The 7,593-nt window shown below is 33.7% G+C and overlaps 1 non-coding gene and 1 pseudogene across 1 annotated transcript; one reads left to right on the forward strand and one right to left on the reverse strand.

Moving 5' to 3' along the window:
• Positions 1 to 2,769: 2,769 nt before the first annotated feature.
• LOC140857402 (uncharacterized) overlaps positions 2,770 to 7,593 on the reverse strand; it is a 6,881-nt pseudogene continuing 2,057 nt past the window's right edge.
• Positions 6,310 to 6,383, forward strand: TRNAV-CAC (transfer RNA valine (anticodon CAC)). The gene has a single exon. It is a non-coding gene; the product is annotated as a tRNA-Val (tRNA).

Here is a 7,593-nt window from a genome sequence, read left to right on the forward strand (position 1 = left end):
TTTTAGATATTCAGTTTGTTTCAGATCTCGAGACAAGTCTTTCTAAGACAGTTATAGAAGATTTTACTGAGCCACGTCTGGGCACCGATCTGATCATTCACCTATCAGATTGGAGGATGATCAACTCAGACTCTTTCACAGTAGGTTGTCGAGATCTTTCTCATAGCCAGAAGCACATCTCAGGGGGAGAGCTTCCACATGGCCCCCTCATCTGATCAGTCATTGGTTCCTCATATTTTTGTGGTGATGCAAATTTTCTCTAACATGAATGCATGCTTTGAGCAGCTCGAGAGCATAATTTTTAGATTCAATGGCAGAGTATTTGATTTGTAGAGAGAGGTGAGGATAATATCATGTCCCATTAGGCCGAGCGACGACATCACTCAGATATCAAATTTATCAATCGAAGTAGGAAGACTTCATGGTATGATTGAATTTGGGATCAAGACACTGACGTAGGAGATTAGAGGGTCGAATGGTGCTATTGCTAGTGGAGTTGGTTCTCTTCTGTAGTTCATGTTGAGGGCATTATGTCAGCTTGACTCTATTAGGTTTCTATTACTGGCTAAAGCCCCATCTTCTTCCCAGCCTTCTGGATCATCCCCTCATTCCTCCATCCATGTCGGTTCCTCTAGTAGGAGTCAGGGCAGACGTGGTCATGGTCGTATCCCTGATGGTCCTCATGAGATCACTTTCATTGATTCTGATGATTATAATGATTAGTTAGCTTTAGTACTCTTTATTGTTTTCTGTTGTATGCGACCTTGGAGGTTAGCCAAATTTTGTGTATTGATGTATTGGGTTGACATTATATATTTATGTATGAACAAATGATGGTTGATATACTCTACTGAACTTATATATCTCTTATTGATGTGAACTCTTGTGGCATTTTGGATTACATTATATAGTAAATGCCAAATGTGACTCTTGTTGGCACTATCTCGTGTATTTTGTTTGGTACATTTTGTTATAGATGCCTTAGTATTTGTGCAGCAAGTTCATTATATAATGTCAAAAATTGGGAGAAGTGCTATGATACCATGGTATAAATTGGTATTAATTATATCATATAAGTAATTGGTATTATATCATATAAGCAAAAATGTATGCAATGTGTAAGCTACGCAATGTATAAACAAAAATGTATGCAATGTATGCAACTATATCAAATCTATATCAAATTCTAAAATTTTTGCATCATGTCTTAGAACCATAGCCCCTAACTCCTCTTCTAAAAAAAATTGCCTAATAAAAGCTAATGCCTTAAAGAAATACATAAATTACATATATATGTATATATCTTGATCTCAAACTCATATCTTTTAATGGTACTATCCTTCTCAAATATTTTATAATATTTTATTTTGCTTACACTTAAATATTTATCAATATAAAAAAGTGTGAGATTGTTGCCCCAAGAATTGATTTTGATAACCACAAAATATTTAAGAGGAGTACTAATGATTTTTATCTTTGGAGAAGCTTAAATGTGTATTTCAGGATATTCAAGAATATTTGAATTAGTAAAAATGCTTGAAGAAGGTCAAAGTTACAATTTTATTAAGTTGGAGATCAAAATAATATTTTTCAGAAGTCTCAAGAGCATTAAAGAAGACTTCAGAACATTTGGAGGCAATTTCGAGAGCTTCGCAATCCAAAATTTTGAAGAAAAAAATCAATCTGGACAAAAAAGAACGACTCCTACGTCGATCCTTTTTGAAAAGAGATGCCAGCATGCTGTTTTTGCGCTAACATACAAAAGAGGATAACCCATGGGTCGACCCCTACTGTGCCACAGGCCAAAAATAGAAAGCTGGTATTTCTGCTTTGTCACAGGGGGCGACCCATGGGGCGACCACTGTGTCGGAGGGCGACCTATGGATTGACCCTTGAGATGAAAATATGTATAATAGCAAATTTTCTAGCCCATTTTTGACGTAATAAATGCCCATTAAATGCTCTCCAATGGCTCTAAACGACTATTATTCACTCTTTAGTATTGATTGAATGTATAAAGTCATTCAAAAAAAGAAAAAAATATAAGAAAATCAAGAGAAAAATATATTCTTAAGAAATTATAACTCTGAGATAAAAAAGTATTCAATTCAAGCTCAACCACCTCTCTAAACTGCATTCAACTCTTTATTCCATCGGAGGGTATTCTTAAAGACTTCTCCAACTTTGAGTAAAGTATATTTAAAGTTTTATTATACTCATTAAAGAGTTAAATCTATTCTACATTGTTATATATCTTCTTCTTACATGCTATTTTTCTGTAAAAAATTTGAGAATTTCAAAACTTGAGAAAGATTGATCCAAATCTTAAATCGGAGTGTATAGGATTGGCTTGTATCTGAAAAATAAGTATTAAACTTGAAAAAGCTTGGATAGATGGGATTCGATATTGTAATCATTATATATAATTAGTGGATTGAAATTCTCAAGTAGGAGCTTGGGGAGTGGACATAGGTGCAGGGTTGGCATCGAACCACTATAAATTCTAATGTTTATGGTGTGTTACTTTCTTCCCTTATTTTCTTGCATCATTTTTCTATTGCTTGTCTCAATATCCTGCATAATGTGTTTGATTGTCACTATGCATTTTATATCGCATTCAAGGCACATTTTGTAGTTCACTCTTCACTTTAAATTTTTTTTTTTATAATCCAATTCACCCCCTATTTTGGGTTGCATAGCTGGGCAACAATAACAAAATGCAAGTTTTCAAAATATCTTTTCTCACAATACAACTGAATTCCAAAATAGTTACTCAATAACCTCGTTACAAGTTCTTCTATTGTATCCTTTTCCGCATCACCCATATTTCAGAATTCTTGATGAATCTACCTACAAAGCTCTTCTTTTCTTCCTAGGTTTGCCAGGACTAGTCTTAGTGATAGGAGATAAAATATGTATCTCGTTTGAGATACTCTGGGTTATCTCATTATCTAAAATTGGATTGATAGATTCTGCATATGCTACTCTATACATATCTACCTCAAAATAATTATTAGTGAAATGATACAAAAACTACCATCCTTCTCAATGCATGCACATGCATGCTTACATGGCATCTGAAAGATTCGCCATTCACCACAAGAGCAAATGCATTTCTGTAGATCAGCCTTATATAAGTACTTTATGTCCTTTACATCGTAAATCATGATGCTCGATGTAAAGATGGATATCTTTCGACATTCTTTTATATTTTTCTGCAACATCTTTTTCAAATCGGGACACAGATGGGTTTGTATATTGTAACCTCAAATCCGTTGATCATGCATCAATTCCATTATTTGGAGTCTTATATAATCAACCATCTGAGGAATGGAAAGATGCCGAGCCTCCAAAATTTAACTATTGAAACACTCTGCCACATTAGATGTCATGATACCCCAATGCGGATCTGAAAATTGCATTTATCTAATGCTCTAGCTTTGCATGCATCATAAAGTTACTTGTTCTTAGAGCTGTTGCTATAAGTTTGCTAATTAGTTTTTGAGAAATATTCAAGTTTGGAATACATACAACAGTATTTAATAAATCAATCAATTTCTTTCTTTCAGTTGTACGATAATGGATAAGTACCTACATATACAATAAAGAAAGGATAACAATGACTCAACAAACCCAGATATTGTGAAGATATTACTTAAAAATTTAGAAGAATATGATGCATACCTTATTTTTGTAATTATCTTTGACATGACGGCTGCAATATGAGGGATAGCTACCAGTAAATTATTTCGGCATTGCTTTTATAAGTCCCTGATATCTATCTATCATAATGATAAAAAATGATGCCCATGATAGTCAATGCAAGACTCTAAGACTTCTTTCAATATCTGATAAAATTAGTCTCAAGTGTCATCATTTTCTAATTCAACAATAGCATATGCAAATGAAAATATATCATCATTCGTATCTTTTCTCAAAGCATCAAGTAAAACTCCTCTATTTTTATGCTTAACAAATGTTGCATCCATGAATATCAGAGGTCTATAATCTTTTATAAAACCATTGATTGAGCCTTTAAATGAAATGAATAGATGTTTAAATCAATTTTCAATGGTTTTGTGTACCGCTATGTTGTCGGGGTTGGTCAGAAAAATGGCATCACAATACTACCATATTCTTTCATAAGATATTGACCTCTGACCATAGATCTCCTTGATAGCAACTTTTTTTCATGCCATGCTTGATGATATGGCAATTTCACACCATATTCACGATGAATATCTTTTATAATATTAGCTGACGTATATAAAGGCATATCTTGAAGTTTCTCCTTGACAATATTTGAAACCCAATGTTTCGATGTCTTGGGATGATATTGATTTTACAACCATACTCTACATGTATGTATGTTGTTCATGGTTTTAATTGCAAACCTATCTTGATTTTCAAGACGAGAAGCATAAATGCGCCATCCACATCCATTATATGCACACTCCATGGTTACACGCACACGATCATCTTTGACAAATACAAAATCCCTGCAATTTGCAATGCAGAACTTACGAATTATAGCATGAAAGTTTCAACGTCCTTAAATTCTTGACCTACATCCTCTATACAATTCTTCCAAGCATCCACCATATTTTTTTGACTTGGTTCATCTTCAATGGCAGTTCTTATTTTTTTGACAACTCAAATGAAATTACTCAAGCTAGCAAATGATGAAAAACGAGATGAATCAATAATTTGATCATTTTTGCAATAACTTATATATTCAGCATTATGGATTGGACTGCTATTCTTATAATATAAAAAGATTATTCTTTCATTATATTACCAATCAATTTTGAACTATTACATATATCATAAGTACTATATTTATGTTGCAACTATATATAAATGTACAAAACAACTAATTAAAAATAAAAATAGATATATAACTTGTAATTAAATTCTACATTACCTCATATTGATTACCATTTTAGGAGATTCATTCAAGGATATACAATGACAACCATCTCAATTATCGCAGCTTTTAATTTCAAATGTATTTCGTACATATTCCTAATATCCTTATCCACCATGAGCTTAATAAGCATTTTTGAATTGTTAGGAATATAGAATTTGATTTTTATCATTATAAGGGATAGATGCTTCTATCTCTCAACTATTTTATTGACAATATAATCGAGGGTTGAATATTGTGAAATTAAAATAATGTGGCCCTCGCTACCATAAGAGCATACAGCCATGAGAACTATATTTTTGATATTCTTAAAATCCATAACTATTAGAAAGCTAGATGATGTCGTTTAAAATGCTAGATGAGTTCCTTTAAATTTTTTTGACAATAATGAAAAACAAAATCTCTAAAACATCTAAATAAAATATTTTAAAATTTAATATTTGTATTAGAATATTTTGATCTGAGTACAATGAAATTTGGAAAGGCCAAAATGAGCAGAAAATTTCTCAAAACCTCACCTGCATCCGAAGCAATTTGAAAAGGTCAGAATAGATAAAAAAATCTTTCAAAAAGTGAATGTTCATTTCAGATTTGAATTTTGACGAATTTGAAAAAACGAGGATGAATAAAAAATCTCTTAAAAAATGACCTTCTACTGTTTATTCTAAAAAATAAAGAAGCATTTTGTAAAATATAGATTTGGAAACGTCCTGAAAAATAGGTATAAAAAAATATTTTAAATATTTTTTAAATTTATTTTATATTAAAATTGATGTATTATATTAAATAGTGATCGAGAGTTACAGTTTGGACGAGGAGTTTTTATTAAGGTGGCGTCAATCAGAAAATTGATAATTAAGTATTCGAAAAAAAAAAGTAACCGTAAGTACCGAGAAACAGGCTTTTTAGATGGTAGAATTGATTAGTTGCTGGCAGATATATAAAACCATTTCCTTCACTTCATGCAAGTACTATATCTAATCAACGTGAAGCTAGCGATCAAAATTTAAATGGAGCACGATTAACAAAGTTGGCTTACCGTTCACGAGATATTCAACTGTGTGTATATAGAGGAAACGTAGTTTATATCATGGTACACGAACTTATTACTTGGGACTGGCTTAATCCTACATACAACTTATTTACAGCACAGCAGAACTGGGCTTCAAATTGGTGTATTACTTAGAATTTTTGTTAGCCTATATTATTGATATTTCGAAAGCAAGAGGTGCTATGATTAAGCTGAAGCACACCTATCTGGCGTTAAAATTGGTGCATGCATGGACGCCAACAAACCCACTTGCTAGTTTTCATTGATACCAAGTTGTTGCATTTATGCTTTCTGTTGTGATATATGTGACTTCTAGTAACGACGTCCAACAGTCTGGGTGGTGTAGTTGGTTATCACGCTAGTCTCACACACTAGAGGTCCCCGGTTCGAACCCGGGCTCAGACATTTTTTTTTACAACTTATTTTTCTCTTTTAAACAATTTGGATGGACGAATGGACGTTGGTAACCTGGAAACAACTTATTTTTCTCTTTTAAACAATTTGGATGGACGTTAGTAACCTGGAAAGGACCAATATATCTCTTTTAAACAATTTGGATGGACGTTAGTAACCTGGAAAGGACCAATATATCTTGGACAAGCTTCCGATTTGTTCTCCTTGAGATTATTATTTGACGTTAAGGTGGCAGAACGAGAGACACCAAGTCACCAATCTTGGATTTCTTCTCCGTATGATGCTTGTAGTCGGATGTTGTGCATACGTACCAGTTTGAGAGCTGGAATTAAATTGTATGTCAGATCTCTTACAAGCTAGTTTGTACTCAGATACAATTTTAAACAAGTCCTTCAAAATCTGTTAAGCCAATCCAGCTTCTCGACGCTATCCTTGTTAGTTCCCGACTTCGCTACCAATAGAGTAGAACCATCGAAACGATAGTGGTCTAGTTATTTCTCTGGAAAGATTCATTTTCATGAAAAGAAAGGTGGTCAAAAACTAGTTCTTCTAGGATTATTCATCCCTTTTTCTAGGCGATCTTCTTTTCTGAAAGCTATGACAAATTATATCCTAACGGTGCACTCTATGGCCATGCACTCCACCGGTCATAGTCGCCCATTCTTGTAGCAGTGCACCGAGATGAGTGCCCGACATGAGGTGCATGCTGTATAGAATATAATTTTTTGAAATATAGAGACTAGCAGCCACATTCGCTGCCTGATCTTCTTCAACCACCCTGATTCATGGCCTTTTTAAAAGAGATGCCCCACTGGAAGATCTTACCGAATAAGTTCACAATCTATCTATGCCTTCTCAACATATAAATACAAAGAAGCTACATTATGATTAACTAAAGCTGCAATGCCTTGTCGCTCCAAGTCAATTAGCTTTCTTGTTACATTGTTGCCAGGGAAAATATCAATGCCTCTCTCAGCCTCAAAGATCTTAATGCACCCCAAGAAGACTTCAGAAGTCTTTGCTGTGCTCACTTCCAGCTTCCTGCATTTTAAGCCGAGTCATTCTGACCTATCTATCTAGGTTTTGCTGGCATAGAGCCTTGCTCCAAACATTATCTTGCATATTTTCCTTCCTTGAGAACTATTTGCCCCAGATATCCATGTGTTCAAATACCCAACTCATCAAACAAGTATGCATACGG

This window comes from Elaeis guineensis, chromosome 4, assembly GCF_000442705.2.
Source record: "Elaeis guineensis isolate ETL-2024a chromosome 4, EG11, whole genome shotgun sequence".
In the NCBI taxonomy this organism is placed as follows: Eukaryota; Viridiplantae; Streptophyta; class Magnoliopsida; order Arecales; family Arecaceae; genus Elaeis; species Elaeis guineensis.